This window comes from Poecile atricapillus, chromosome 24, assembly GCF_030490865.1.
Source record: "Poecile atricapillus isolate bPoeAtr1 chromosome 24, bPoeAtr1.hap1, whole genome shotgun sequence".
Classification (NCBI taxonomy): Eukaryota; Metazoa; Chordata; class Aves; order Passeriformes; family Paridae; genus Poecile; species Poecile atricapillus.
This window is the reverse complement of record NC_081272.1, coordinates 1,138,741-1,154,354: the sequence shown is the minus strand read 5'-3', so window position 1 is coordinate 1,154,354 and position 15,614 is coordinate 1,138,741. Positions and strand designations below refer to the sequence as shown.

The 15,614-nt window shown below is 53.8% G+C and overlaps 1 protein-coding gene across 1 annotated transcript in view; it reads right to left on the bottom strand.

Annotated features, from left to right (window-relative positions):
* The window catches only part of HIVEP3 (HIVEP zinc finger 3), a 185,708-nt gene that overhangs the window by 109,300 nt on the left and 60,794 nt on the right, over nucleotides 1-15,614 (bottom strand). The window contains exon 3 of the mRNA XM_058856761.1: nucleotides 6,883-6,954. The gene's annotated coding sequence lies outside the window, so the exon portion shown is untranslated. The remainder of the gene's footprint in view (nucleotides 1-6,882; nucleotides 6,955-15,614) is intronic.

Genomic DNA, 15,614 nt, shown 5'->3' with positions numbered 1-15,614 from the left:
CAAGAGAGGAACAACACATCCCAAAACACAAAGTATTCCCAAGCAGGCCGTGGGGAAAGGACAGTCATTGGTTTTCCCAATGGATTTTCCCAATCCATGCCAGTGATTTTAAGGGATTACGGATGAAGGACAATGAAATATGAGGGATAACATTTGGAAAAGCAGCTTCCCTTTCCCTGCTGGATCTTCTTGGGGATCTTCTGATTGCTTTTGGTTCTTTTGGGATCTGGGCTGGTTTTTTTTCCCGAAGGAAGAAATGCTCCAGCCTGAACACCCCAAATCCTTTTTGTTTGGAAACGGGAAGGTGGAAATATCCCAGCGACAGCTTTGGAAATCCCGGAGGATTTTGAGCTGAAATCCTTCCCTGTGAGGGGCTGAGATTCCCCTGGATCCCTGGAAGTGTCCAAGGCCAGGCTGGAGCACTCTGGGACAATCCCTGCCCATGGAATCAGGTGGGATTTAAGGCCCCTTCCAACCCAAACCCTTCCAGGATCCCATGAATCGTAGAATTACACCCAAAATCCCAACCAAAGCCGGGTCCCCTTCCCCAGTGGAAGTCCCCAGGAAAGCAGGGATCTGATCTTGGCTGGGATAGACTTGGAGGCCCTTGCCTGGCTCAGGGCCAGGAGCGCTGGGGCTGCAAATGCCAACGGATATTTTGGGATTACCCCGTGGAACTGCTAAGCCGAGCTGCCATAACATCTATCCCTGGTTTAATTCTGCAGTCGAGCCTTCCCATTCCTAAAAGCTGGGATTTGGGGATGCCCAGCAGGAGGTCCAGGCTGGACACGCAGCCAGAGGGATCTCACAGAGGAGCTGCTCAGTCCTGAACAGCAAATTCCTCTGGAATTTTTCTGAATTAATGCTCATTGCAACTCGAAACCCCCTGGGACAGCTTTGCTTCCCAAGCAGCTCAGTGAGGCATGGAGGAGCATCTTGGGAGGAATTCTAAAAATAACCCCTCTGGTTGCCACAGCAAAGAACCCAAACATGCCCAAAAATATTTCAGTGCAAACAGAACCTGGAGTTCACTTTTTTCTTCCCCCTCTCCCAGCACCGCAGCCTGCCACGGTTTGGTTTCAGAAACAGAGAATTCAAATTCAAATTTGAATTATTTTATCCTCGCTGGGCTCCATCCATGCCTTACACCCGGTCTGAGCCTCGTTTCCTCGCAGCTGCCCAGAGCTTCAGTCCATTAAAGCAGGAATTTCATAACTCTGAATGCAAAATGCAAAAAACTTCCTGATTTTGTCTCTGTGACCTCAGAGCCCGGGCACCCTCCAAGAGAAGGGATTTTAGGAGCTGCTCTCTGCTTTTCACAACCCTCCCCAGCCCTGCTACATTCACAGACACCAACCAAGCCTCTGGGTTCCCTGTGGAGAAGGAATTAAAGGAATTACTCACTGCCGGGCAAGCTCAGTGAGCAGTTCCTGAGGGGCGGCTGAAATTCCTCCCTGTGAGGGTGGAATTTCGATTCAAGAGTGGTGTGGAGTGATGAGTCCAACTTCCCCCTCCAGAATACCAGGGGAGAGCTGCAGCATCGCTGCTGTCCAGCTCCACCTCAGGGCCACGTGAGACTGGGGTTTTGCAGCAATTCCTGCCTCCAGGAATTCCTCCCCGGAGCTGCTGCTCCCTCCTGGGCCAGCCCCAGCTGCCACTTGTGCATCCCCACCAGGACTTTGCAGTCCAGCTCCACCAGACAAGCCACAAACCCCCTTTTTTTTTGTCCTCTGCCAAGCCAAACCCATCAAAACCCAGATGGTGAGGGCTGGTTTGGGTTTGGCAGCTCCTGGAGCCGCGAGGTGAAGCTTTGGGGACATCCTGACAGCTGTAGATTCAGCTTTTGAGTCACCCCCCCATTTCTTGCTTTGGGGTCACACCAACAGCGCTGGGATTGGGGACTCAGCTCTGAATGTTTCCCGTCGTTCCCCATTTTGGGAACAGACCAGATGCTGTGGGGTTAAGGACTCTCAAAGTGCTCCCCTGTTTCTCATTTTGGGAAGATCTCCACAGCTGTGGGATGAGGTGCTCATCCGAGATTTTCCCATTGCTCCCTCATTTCTCACTTGGGGAACACACCAAGATCTGTGGGATTAGGGACAAATTCTGAGTTTTCCCCATTTTCCCCCCATTTCTCACTTGGGGAACACACCAAGATCTGTGGGATTAGGAACTCAATTCTGAGTTTTTTCCCATTGCTCCCTCATTTCTCGCTTGGGGAATACACCAAGATCTGTGGGATTAGGGACCCAGTTCTGAGCTTTCCCCATTTTCCTCCATTTCTTGCTCGGGGAACACACCAAGATCTGTGGGATTAGGAACTCAATTCTGAGTTTATTCCTGTTGTTCCCTCATTTCTCACTTGGGGAACACACCGAGATCTGTGGGATTAGGGACAAGTTCTGAGTTTTCCCCATTTTCCCCCCATTTCTCACTTGGGGAACACACCAAGATCTGTGGGATTAGGGACCCAGTTCTGAGTTTTCCCCATTTTCCTCCATTCCTTGCTTGGGGAACACACCAAGATCTGTGGGATTAGGAACTCAATTCTGAGTTTTCCCCATTTTCCCCCCATTTCTCACTTGGGGAACACACCAAGATCTGTGGGATTAGGGACCCAGTTCTGAGTTTTCCCCATTTTCCCCCCATTTCTCACTTGGGGAACACACCAAGATCTGTGGGATTAGGGACCCAGTTCTGAGTTTTCCCCATTTTCCCCCCATTTCTCGCTCTGGAGGAAGAGGAAGGCTGGAGGTGAGTGGGGCCTCCTTCAGCTGGAGCCCAGGGAATTCCAGGATCACCAAGGCTGGACGAGATCAAGGCCAATCATCAACCCAGCGCCACTAAAGCGTGTCCCCAAGTGCCACAGCCACAGGAGCAACTCTGGGGGGTGCAAAGGTGAAGCTCAGAACTGAGGTGAAGGTCACAGGTGAAGGTCACAGGTGAAGGTCACAGGTGAAGGTCACAGGTGAGAGTCAGAGCAGAGGTGAGGTCACAGGTGAAGGTCAGAACAGAAGGTCACAAGGGAAGGTCACATGTGAGGGTCCCAGGCCAAGGTCACAGGTCAAGGTCACAGGTGAGGGTCAGAACAGAAGGTCACAGGTCAAGGTCACAGGTCAAGGTCACAGGTGAGGGTCAGAGCAGAGGTGAAGGTCACAAGGGAAGGTCACAAGGGAAGGCCAGAGGTCAAGGTCAGGTCAAGGTCACAGGTCAAGGTCACAGCAGAGGTCAAGGTCATAAACAGCCTCAGAGCCACACCCAGCTCCTGGATCACCGCCCTCCTCCCTGCTGGAAGAGGTCTCATCCCCACCCAGTCATTTTCCCTGCTCTCCTATCCAGTGAGAAACCCCAATGATCCCAAATCCCAGCACTCCACAGACTCCAAGTGCCAGAAGCCACCAAGCTGCTCAAAAAAATGTGTGTTCTGGGCAAAACTCTGTCCAAGAGAGAAACCCCCCAGGGTTAAACACCAAACAACACCCAAAGGCTCCAAAATCCAGCGCCAGAGGCGCCCACGAGGAAATTTTCAGAGCTCTCACACGGAGCTAAGGCCAGTCCAGGAAAAACAGGGTGAGAAATGGTGGCAGGTTTTCATGTGCCACCTGCACACACCGCCAGGGCTCTGAGCATAAACACCCAGCCCTTTCCTGGCCGGGGAAGGAACAACCCTGGCTTGTTCTCCCGCCAGCCAGAGCTGCAGCTGCTGGCGGGGCAGACACGTTCGGGGTGGGACCTTCGCTGCCCCTTCCTCCTCCTCCTCTTTCTTTTTACAGTGTTTGTAGGTTGATGAATAAGGCATTGATGGTGCCCAAACCTCAGCTATCCACCTTGGAGGGAGAGCTAAAATTAGCGTGGAGTTTATTCCCCGAGCTGTCAGGAGGGAAGACAGCTCATGTGGGATGCTGGAGATCCGGCAGGCAAAACAGCATTCCCAAAAAAATCCACACCCAGGGCCTGTGCTGCGCCCCGTGCGAGGGTTTACAGACACCCCACATCCCCACTCAGCCCAAAAAACTCGGTTATTCCTGGGAAGTCCAGCAGGGTTGAGCACATCCAAGCAAGAGAGGAGCAGAGGAAGAGGCAAGGTGAGCAGAGCCTGACTTCGGTTCCCATCCCAGAGCATTTTTGTATCATTTTTGAGGCAGTAAATACAGAGCTGATGTCTCTTATCATGGAGAGACAGGCAGGGCTGGATAGAGCATGATATTTTACCAGCAAAGAATCGAGGGAAATGGAAAAGAAACTTCATTTTCACTTCAAATAGGATCAGGGAATTCATGGCCAGAGGTGTCCAGGTTGCAGGAGAGAGGGAGGGGTCAGCAAAATCCCAGAGCAAGCGGACAAAGAAAGCAAAACCTCCGGGCTGGAGAGAAACCAGGTGTGGGTGGGAGTGTCCAGCTGGAGCAGAGCACAGCGAGGGCAGAGCTCAGGGATCTGCAGCTCCCATCTCTGCTCTGGGACAGGAACAGCACCCAGGGAACGGCTGGAGCTGGGCCAGGCCAGGCTCAGGCTGGATTTAGGGAAAGGTTCTTCCCCCAGAGGTGCTGGCACTGCCCAGGCTCCCCAGGGAATGGGCACGGCCCCGAGGCTGCCAGAGCTGCAGGAGCCTTTGGACAGCGCTCCAGGGATGCCCAGGCTGGGGCTGCTGGGGGGTCTGGGCAGGGCTGGGGTTGGGCTGGGCCATCCCTGTGGATCCCTTCCCACTCTGGATATTCTGTGATCCTGTTTGGGATTGTCTAATCCATCAGCTGGAGTTGTCTGTGGACAACCTGAGCATCCCTCAGCACCCACCAGCAAAGGCCACCACGCCTGGCACAGCCCCTCCTTCCCCCTCCCAACCTTTGCTTACATTTCATCTCCTCTACTCCGCTTCCAAAGTTTAGTAAATTTTAATCCCAGCACGTCTGGAATCCATTAATTAGATCATCATTCTGAGCCTCGGTGCCAGTTCCTGCACGGAGGGCAGCGAGCGGCTGCAGCCACCCCCGAGGAGCAGGGCTCACACCCGAGGGGCTCCTTCCAAAGCCCTCTGAGTTTTCCCTTCCCTGATTTCCCCACTCCCTTGGGTGCAATCAGGGATCCCCTCACAGCCCTCAGCAACTGAGCCCTGGAAATTCAGGATTTTCCACCAAAATTGATGACCTGGGATCATCCAACCCCTGTGCTCCAACTCCTTTTTTCCCCCTCCCTGTCGTTCCCTCCTCAAATCCTCCTCAGTAAAGGATTTTCATTTTATTCCCTATTGCAAAGAAAGCACTCAACTATTTTTGGTCGGTTGGCTTTTTGGGGTGGTTTTTTTGTTGGGTTTTTTTTTTTTTTTTTTCCCCCAGCAGGAACAAGCTGTGTGAACCCAGGAGAAACGGCGCTATTTTGACAGGCCAGAAGCTTTCATTCCCTGCGCTGATCTTCCCTCGCTGATTTCCGAGCTGAAACCTCCCCGGAGCATCCCCGCAGCATCCTCGGCCATCCCGGGGGATGTTTCCCCTTTTCCTGCTGCTCGGGGTAATGAATTCTGATCTCAGCAGAGCCTCCCCAGCTCCGTCTGCTGCCGCCCGGGCGGGGCCCCGCTCCAGCGCCGTTGTTTACAAACACGCTAAAGCCAATTTAAACCCCATTTAAACCCCATTGTGTCGCGCTCCAGCTGCCCGAGGAGTTGTTTTTTTTTTTTTTGCTCGGCTCCTGGCCCCGCACCAAAATTCGGAATGACAGATTGCCAAAAAGGACGGCGAGGGAGGGGGTGTGGGGCTGGCCAGACGACGCAGCAGATGAATTTATTGGATTTATTGTCCCGCTGCCGCCGGGAGCGGAGGGCAGAAGCCGGGGACACGGCGAGGGACACTCGGGAAGGGAAAGGTCGGGGGACAATCAGCTCCGAGCTGCCCCCGGGGAGCACAACCTGTCCCCTCCGATTGTCGCTCAGCCCCAGGACTGCCCCGACCACCCTCAGGTCCCGCCTAACAAAGCTGCGCCTTGTGGCCGCCCATCCGCAGAGTTTCCACCCTGTGCCAGCACATTTGACCCGGGGAAAGACCCCCCAGCCCGGCTGCAGCCCCGGGACGCGCATCCCGATGGATAAAGCTCCAAAGCGGGCAGAAAACAATCCCGTTTTCCACTCCAGGCCCGCGGTCGCCTGTCCCACATCAACCAAGCGATTCCCAGTCCTTAAAACCCACCCAGCGCTGGCACCAGCCCCGGAATGGGGTCCCTGAAATGTCCAGGGGCAGATGGTGTCCGTGGCCAGCAGCACAGCGCTCTCCAAGGGCTCCGTGAACAGCACTTTCATCCCCACAAACTCCCCCCGAAGCTGGGGCATCTTCTAGAAGGGCAAAACTCCAGCGGTAAATGAGGAGACTTTATGAAGTTTGCCGGGGGAAAAGGCAGAGCTGCAGGGGAGGTGGGATTTGGGAACTGCTGGTCATGTCCAAGGGGAGAGACCCAGCAGCAGCTTCTCTCTCGGAATATTTGAGGTTTTCAGCTGCTGGATAGAGCCAGGAGGAAAATCACGGCGGCAGGAGCTACCAGCTCCACCCTCACCCTGCAAAGCACGGCTGCAGGGAGCAGAAAAGCTCTGCGTGCATGGGACCAAACCAAACCAGAGCCCTCTGTCAGCAGAAACAAAGGGAAAAACCAAGTCTGGACCAGTCCTTACCCCTCAAAACATCTCTCAGTGCTCAGTCACCAATGTCTGCTGCAGGAATTGCAACCCCCTGGGGCTGTGTCACCTCAGAGGGGCACAAAACCCGCAGGAACCCCACGGAAAGTGAAGAATCCATCACAAAACCAGGGCTGGGCTGGACCCCAAAGGTCTGAGGGCACGGGTTCTGCGGTGCCCACACCCCCAGGACCCCCGGAGCAGGCGCTGGGCCAGGGCTGAGCTCTTACCTGTGCCAAAGCTGCTACAGGGGCATCCTCTGAGAGCTGGAGGAGACTCAGGGGTTCATAGGAAAAGCGTGCCTGGGGTGGGAAAGAAGAGAGATTCGTGAGATCAGGCAGCTTGGAATGTGTGTCATTGTATCACAGACACAGCCTCTCCAAACCTGGGATTCCTCGCTCCCAAATCTGGGATTTTATTCCTCGCTCCCAAATCTGGGATTTTATTCCTCGCTCCCAAATTGGGCATTTTATTCCTCGCTCCCAAATCTGGGATTTTATTCCTCACTCCCAAATCTGGGATTTTATTCCTCACTCCCAAATCTGGGATTTTATTCCTTGCTCACAAATCTGGGATTTTATTCCTTGCTCCCAAATCTGGGATTTTATTCCTCGCTCCCAAATCTGGGATTTTATTCCTCACTCCCAAATCTGGGATTTTATTCCTTGCTCCCAAATCTGGGATTTTATTCCTTGCTCCCAAATCTAGGATTTTATTCCTCACTCCCAAATTGGGCATTTTATTCTTCGCTCCCAAATCTGGGATTTTATTCCTTGCTCCCAAATCAGGGATTTCATTCCTCGCTCCCCTCCACACTTCAGGGTTTTCCCTTCTTGCCCTTTCCCCCCTTATCTCAACCCTTCTGTCACCATTTTATCTTTATCTTTTGGACGTTTTTCCCTGTGCTCTCCTCACTAGCAACCAAATCGTTTTGGGGGAACAGAACTGCAGAGTTTTCTTTGCACGTGGAATTTCCAGAGACACAAAGACGAGGCACGGGAGCCTGGTGGGGTTTCTGCTTCCCCTAAAATCAGATCCCGATTGCAAATTCAACCCTGTCCTGAGCAATTCAGAGCTGGGAAATAAAGCTGAGCCCTGCCCCGGGCACAGTCAAGGATGGTTCATCCACTCCCAACCTCAGTGGGGCTAAACTTAAACAGAGAAGTAAATGGGGAAGGTTATGGGATGGTACCCAGGAAAAATAATGTTCGAAAGGCTGGGGGCTGGCTTAGCAAAGATCCCAGAATGGTTTGGGTTAAAGCCAAACCTCAAATCCCACCCCAGCCATGGCAGGGACACCTCCCACTGTCCCGGGCTGCTCCAAACCCCTCCAGCCTGGCCTTGGGCACTGCCAGGATGAGCCAGAACAGGGGAGGAGAGATGGGGAGGGGATGAGGGTGCCTGGAGTCACCCAGGGAAGGGAAAGGAGGAAGGGAAACAGCAGAAACACGGGCTGGGGGTGTGCAGGGATAACTCGAGCGGGATTTTTCTGCATCAGCCAGGTTTTGCACACCCCGTGGCCGCAGGGGAGGCAGAGCTGTGTCCTGGTGTCCCTCCTGGAGGTGCCAGGCACAGGGGGCTCTGGAGCTGTGTGCCCAGAGCTCCACCCAGAGTGGTTTTCGTGACCCTCATCCCGCAGGGGAGCTGGAGCCAGGGGTGCAGCAGCTGGGCTGATGCCTTGGGGTGATGCCTTGGGATGGTGCTTTGGGGTAATGTTTTGGGGTGATGCTTTGGGGTGATGCCTTGGGATGATGCTTTGGGGTGATGCCTTGGGGTGATGCTTTGGGGTGATGCTTTGGGGTGATGCCTTGGGATGATGCTTTGGGGTGATGCTTTGGGGTGATGCCTTGGGATGATGCTTTGGGGTAATGTTTTGGGGTGATGCCTTGGGATGATGCTTTGGGGTGATGCTTTGGGGTGATGTTTTAGGGTGATGTTTTAGGGTGATACCTTGGGGTGATGCCTTGGGGTGATGATTTGGGATGATACCTTGGGGTGATGTTTTAGGGTGATGTTTTAGGGTGATACCTTGGGGTGATGCCTTGGGGTGATGATTTGGGATGATACCTTGGGGTGATGTTTTAGGGTGATGCCTTGGGGTGATGTTTTAGGGTGATGCCTTGGGGTGATGTTTTAGGGTGATGCTTTGGGGTGATGATTTGGGATGATGTTTTAGGGTGATACCCGGGGGTGATGATTTGGGATGATGTTTTAGGGTGATACCCTGGGGTGATGATTTGGGATGATGTTTTAGGGTGATACCCGGGGGTGATGTTTTGGGATGATGTTTTAGGGTGATACCATGGGGTGATTATTTGGGGTGATGTTTTGGGATGATGTTTTAGGGTGATACCATGGGGTGATTATTTGGGGTGATGTTTTGGGATGATGTTTTAGGGTGATGATATGGGGTGATGATTTGGGATGATGTTTTTAGGGTGATACCCTGGGGTGATGATTTGGGATGATGTTTTAGGGTGATACCTTGGGGTGATGCTTTGCTCTGCCGCTTCCCTCTCCCCAGTCCTTCCTTCTCCCGGCCCATCCTTTCTCCCAGCGTGACTCCCCTGCTCTCAGAGCTGCCAACCCTGCCCCAAATCCGAGCTTTTCCTCCCCAAAGCCTGCACCCAGCCGCTGTCCCCTGTCCGCAGCCCCACCCTGCCGGTGGCCAGCACATCCCCGTGCAGGCTCGGGGAAGGAAGGCGTGGAAAAGCTGGATCCGGCACAGAGCTGCTCTATTTTACCTCCTTCACTGCTTGGAAAACATTTGGAGGGAGCCAGGCGGGACGCGCGCACATTCCAGCTCCAGAAATAGCTCAGCTCTGCAGAGCTCCAGAGCTCCCTTGGAGCTCCTCAGCCTCTCCCTGCCCGGGGAGCAGCCCCGGGACGGCAGAGCAGGGCTCCGAATCCCGGATGGATCCGTGTGGGAAGGGCTCCGAATCCCGGATGGATCCGTGTGGGAAGGGCTCCGAATCCCGGATGGATCCATGTGGGAAAGGCTCCTCCAGCCTGGGATGGATCCGTGTGGGAAGGGCTCCAGAATTCCGGGATGGATCCGTGCGGGAACGGCTCCCGATCCCAGACTGGAATGGATCCGTGTGGGAAGGGCTCCCGATCCCAGATGGATCCCTGTGGGAAAGGCTCCCGCATCCTGGGATGGATCCATGTGGGAAAGGCTCCGAATCCCTGGATGGATCCGTGCGGGAACGGCTCCCGATCCCAGATGGATCCCTGTGGGAAGGGCTCCCGATCCCAGATGGATCCCTGCGGGAAGGGCTCCAGAACTCCAGGATGGATCCCTGCGGGAAGGGCTCCCGATCCCGGGCTGGATGGTTTCAGGAAGGGCCCTGCTCTGGGGGCAGCCGAGCAGGGCTGGGCTCGGTTTCCCGGGGAGCTCCTCTGTGTGAGGTGCCCCCGCCCGGGGAGGCGAAGGTTTCATTTCAGACAAGCAGAGAACTGAGAGGGGTGGCCTTAAACCAGGGAAGAGGGAATTCCATCCCTCTGCCTTGGGGGATCATGGAATTACGGGACAACTGAGGCACAGATGGGTTGGGCTGGAAGGGATCTTAAATCCCACCCAGGGCCACCCCAGCCATGGCAGGGTCACCCCCACTGTCCCCAGGGTCACCCCCACTGTCCCCAGGGTCACCCCCACTGTCCCAGGGTCACCCCCCACTGTCCCCAGGGTCACCCCCACTGTCCCAGGCTGCTCCAGCCCCAATGTCCAGCCTGGCCTTGGGCACTGCCAGGGATCCAGGGACAGCCACAGCTGCTCTGGCAATTCCAGCCCAGCCCCTCCCCACCCTCCCAGGGAACAATTCCTGCCCAAGATCCCACCCAAATCTCCCCTTTGCCAATCTCAAGCCATTCCCTGGGTCCTGTCCCTCCAGGCCTTGTCCCCAGTCCCTCTCCAGCTCTCCTGGAGCCCCTGCAGGCCCTGGAGGGGGCTCTGAGCTCTCCCTGGAGCTTCTCCTCTCCAGCTCAGCACCCCCAGCTCTCCCAGCCTGGCTCCAGAGGGGCTCCAGCCCTGGAGCAGCTCCAGGGGCTCCTCTGGGCTCTCTCCAGGTGCTGCTGATGTTGGAATTCTGTTGGAATTCCCAGGGCTGAAGCAGCTCTGGAGGGTGGGAATCATCTGAGCAGGGCAGAGGAGCAGAATCCCCCTCAGGATGGGGGCTCAGCACTGAGACCTTTTTGACTCCCCTTCCCCACTTTTTCCATCATTAACCCGCACTTTTCCCCTTTTTTTTGTTTTTTTTTTATTTTTTTCGGCGGGTGGAGCCCCAAGGCAGCCCTTTCCCTCCTGGATTGCAGCCCCAGGGAGGTGCTTTGGATGCCCAGGATCCATCAGAACCCCGGGCTGGTTGTCATGGCAACCCCGCACGTGTGTCTGTGTGTGCCTGGCAAGCAGCCTCCATCCCGGGTTGTCACGGGCAACACGAGCCCGCTCCCAGCCCCAGCGACATCCCCGAGCCCTCCTGGTGGCACCTGGAGATGTCCTGAGATGTCCCCGAGCTCGGCTCCGCGGGATTTTCCCTCCCCTGGCTGCTCCTTTCAGGCTGCCCCATCCCCTGAGCGCAGCTCGCGGCTCCATCCCGAGCAGATGGCGGCAAGGAAGGGCCAAAAATTCATCTGGAGCCCCTCTCGGGTGGTCAGAGCCCTGCCAGGACCCCCGGGAGCAGCAGATGGCCGAGGCACCAGGGCACAGCTGGGCACTGAGGTGTCCAGCAGAAGGTTTGGGGTGCCAGGCTCTGGGATCTGCGCTGACCCAGGGCAGGGGTTTGAGCCCGAAAATCTGGGTTTGACTTGAAATGATGTAAAAGAAATCACAGCCTGGGGATGCTGCAGAGGTCAGGCAGCTCTGGCAGTGCCCCCCACTGGAATCTCCAGCAGAATGGGAAAAAAAGGGAAAATAAAGAGGGGAAAAAACGGGAAAGAGCAATCCCAGATCCAACCACGGAAACAGGAGCAGGGCAAAATCCCGGGAACGCAGCAATGCTGGTACATAAAACTTCAGAGCAACTTTTGGGATGCTCTGGAACACTGGAGCAGAGAATCAAAGAGATTCAGAGTCATCTCCTCCATCCTTCCAGGTTTTTTGTCCAAATGTCTCGGGGTGATGCTGTGGAACCTCCTCTGCACGGAACACAACCCCAAAACTCCTCCTCTGCCCGTTTAGGGTGAGGTTCCTGCTGAAAGGTGTGGTCAAACCCCGTGTCCAGCAGTGCAGGATTCTGCACTCTGGAAAAATCCATGCCTTTAACAAGAAGTTAAAGAAGAAGAAAAAGCTGCGTGTTTCGTTGAAGCCCAAAAAAAGAAAAAGAAGGGGAAAAAAAATAAAGAAAAAAAAATAAAAAGGGAAAAAAAAAAAAAAAGTGTGAGGGAATAAAAACCTGCAAATAATTGACGGGTGGAAACGCCAGATTGAAAAGAAATTTCTGGGGAGTTGTGTTTTGCTAATGAGGCAGGTTGTGGGAAGGAGAATTCAGCCTGAGAATCACAGACTGCCAGAGAGGAGAAGGGCACTGAGGTGGAGGGCCAGGACGGGTCCCTTGGCTGCGGGTAAAGCTGATTTCACCTTCCTCTTCCCCCCCTGGAGCCCAGATTTCCAACAGCTCCTTCCCTCAGGGGAAAAAGCTGATTTTTTTTTAAGCTTTCCACAGGGAAAAGCTGATTTTTCTCCATTCTCTCATTCCCAAACTCTGTTTTCCTGGGCAGAGCAGCAGCTCCTGGCCCTGTGTCCCGAAAGAGCCCAGTGACACCCAGCAGGACACAAATACCCTCTGGAATTCCCTTTTCCAGCGGGAATTCCGTCTGCACTGGCACAGACTGGATCAGCTCAGTCCAACTGGAATAATTATTTTAACAGCAGAGTCAGAAATGCAAAGTCAGTGCCTCCCCAAAAAGTAAAAATTCCCCTGGAGAACCCTCTCAGCTCTGCACTCCAAATCTCTCATGGCAGAAGTCCTGGATTTTGGGGAGGGGATCTTCACAGCTCCCATGAAAACTCTGAGTCACACACACCCAAAAATCCTCACCTGCCCTTGGGGCTCCGGGCTCTGCTCCCTCCGGCTCTCCCACACCTGGATTTGGATTTCAGGGAGGCACCAGGGTGGTGCCCTGCTTCCCAAAAACACAAAAACGCATCCAGATGGCTCAATTTACACCACTTTTCACTGCGTTCTTATGGAAAAAAATGAAAATTCCTATCCCTGGCAGTGGCCAAGGCCAGGCTGGAACGGGCTTGGAGCAGCCTGGGATCATGGAAGGTGTCCCTGCCCATGGCAGGGGTGGCACTGGGTGGGATTTAAGGTCCCTCCCAGAGCAAACCATGGTGGAATTCTCTGAAAGGAGGAGAAAACGCCACGGCCCCTTAAGGAAGGATGTCAGGAACACCTTTCACGTGTGGCCCTGGGAGTGCCACGGCTCCCAGCGGCTCCAGAATTGAGCAACGTCTCCCATTGATCTGGAGAGGGAGGCAAACAAAATCCAGGGCTCGGACAAACAGGAAAAGGGGAAATTGCACAAGATCCTGGCCCAGCCGGGGCGCCGGGGCTCGGCTTGAAGCTGGCAGATGGCCCCAGGCTGGGACAGGAGCTGGGGGAGCTTCTGCTGGCTCCTGCTGCTCCCCACGGGGCTCCTGGGCTTCCCCAGGAATGTGGGAATGAGCAGAATGAGTTCTGGAGCCCTGGGAAGTGTCCCTGGAGTCATGGAATCACGGAATTGGGATGAACATCCGAGGTCTTTGAGTCCCACCAAGCGCCAGCACCGTGGTCACCGCTGAGCCAAGACCTCATCCGTGGGTTTTGTGAATATTTCAGGCATGGTGATCCCACCACCCAAGGCTGGATCACCCTTTCCATGATGAAATTTTTCCTAAAAAATCCAACCTAAACTTCTCCTGGCCCAGCCTGAGGCCGTTCCCTCTCCTCCTGTCCCTGTTCCCTGGAGCAGATCCCAAATTCCCCCGGCTGTCCCCTCCTGCCAGGGACTTGTGCAGAGCCAGAAATTCCCCCTGAGCCTCCTTTGCTCCAGCCTGAGCCCCTTCCCAGCTCCCTCAGGAATTCTCCAGCCCCTTCCCAGCTCCCTCAGGAATTCTCCAGCCTCTTCCCAGCTCCCTCAGGAATTCTCCAGCCCCTTCCCAGCTCCCTCAGGGATTCTCCAGCCCCTTCCCAGCTCCCTCAGGGATTCTCCATCCTTTCCCAGCTCCGTTCCCTGCCCTGGCCTCGCTCCAGCCCCTCGGTGTCCCTGTCACGAGGGGACAGCTCCCTGTCCCAGCAGCAGGGCAGGATCATCCCCAAGGAAGATCAGGAATGTTCCTGGTGCTGCAGCCAACACAGCTCTTTTTGCTTTTCCTAAAAATTCATGGGAAGGGAGAGGTGAGCTTTAATTAAAGGAGGTTCGTTTGCAAAGCTGAGAAGTGGCAAGATCGTGGCTGCCCCCACCACTTTGATTTATCCCACTTTATACCACTTTTGATTTATTATTTTTTTATGTTCAAAAACTGGGATTTTCATCCATGAAAAGGTTCTTTTCCTTCCTTTTCTGTATTTTTTCTGTCTTGTTCTGCTCCTGGTGAAGAAGCCAAGAAACTCAGGCCAGTGCTGTGATATCAGCGAGGTCGACTCATTATCTACAGTACCTTAATGTAACTTTAATATTGTTTTCGTGCAATTACACCGAAATTGTCGGATAATCGAGTTCAAATGGGAATTTTCCTCCTCCTCAGCAGCAGTGCACTGTTCTTAAAAGCACCAAACCCGGCTCTGCTTGGAGCAGAGAGGAATTTGTGATTGGCAGAGGATGGATGGATGGTCCTTGGATAAATTCAGGATTTTAACCCTTCCATGGCACCGTATTAAAATCTGGTGGGGCTGCTAATTACAAAACCCAGCAATTAACTGCCCAGAGCACAGGTTGTGCCCACAGCCCTTTGTGTTTCCCGTTCCCAGCTCCATCCCACCACAATTTCAATTCCTCGGGTGCCAACATTTGCAGAATTTCTCTGTCTGCAGCTTCCAAGTCACATCTGATGGACCTCAGCATCTGTATGGCTGAATTCAGAGCCCTTTCCACTCTGTTTTCATGGGAAAAAAATGACATTTTTATCCCTGGAAGTGCCCAAGGCCAGGCTGGATGGGACCTGGAGCAGCCTGGGACAGTGGCAGGGCTGGAATTTATGGATTAGGGATGGGATTTATGGATTAGGGATGGGATTTATGGATTAGGGATGGGATTTATGGTCCCTCCGGACCCAAATCATTTTGGGGTTCTCTGAAAGGAGAAGAAAAGCAGCAGCACAAAATGTTGCCCATCCATTAGTGCCTCCTGTTCAATTAAAATAATTAAATTATTAATTAATTTAAAAATAATTAATTAATTAAATATCTTAACTGATAAGAACAGGGATTGGCTCATCTCAAAACCAGGATGGTTTTATTATTATTTTTATCATTATTTTTAAATGATAATTTTTATTCCTTGGTAATGGTCAGTGCGGGCTGGAAATGCCCGCACAGAAAATGTCGAGATATTTGAAATATTTGGGTGTTTTCCCCCAGGATTCTGCGGTGTTTTACACACCCTACAATCCCCTCCCCGTGTCTCTTCTCATCTCCCTGCGCTCAGAACTCAAACTGCGATCTGAGCTCACCCCAGCCGCGATTTTCCTGGTCTTGATGTTGGGCTCAGCCTTTCCCCATCCACCTAAAGCCTCCAATTTGGAAAAAAAAAACCCAAATTCCTCTGCCGAGAGCGCCGAGGGGCAGGGGAGGCAGCAATCCTCCAAACTCCAGTTTTATCGATGGTATTTATCCCCCTTTCCTGCCCGTTAGGAGCTTTAAACTCGGTTTTAACTCCTTGTTTTAACTCCTCGAGTGCCAGGAACGAGCGGCAGCAGCTGGGGAAGGCCGGAGCAAGGAGAAGCTCTAAATGAACCTGTCAGGGAGAGCCCGATCCATCACCC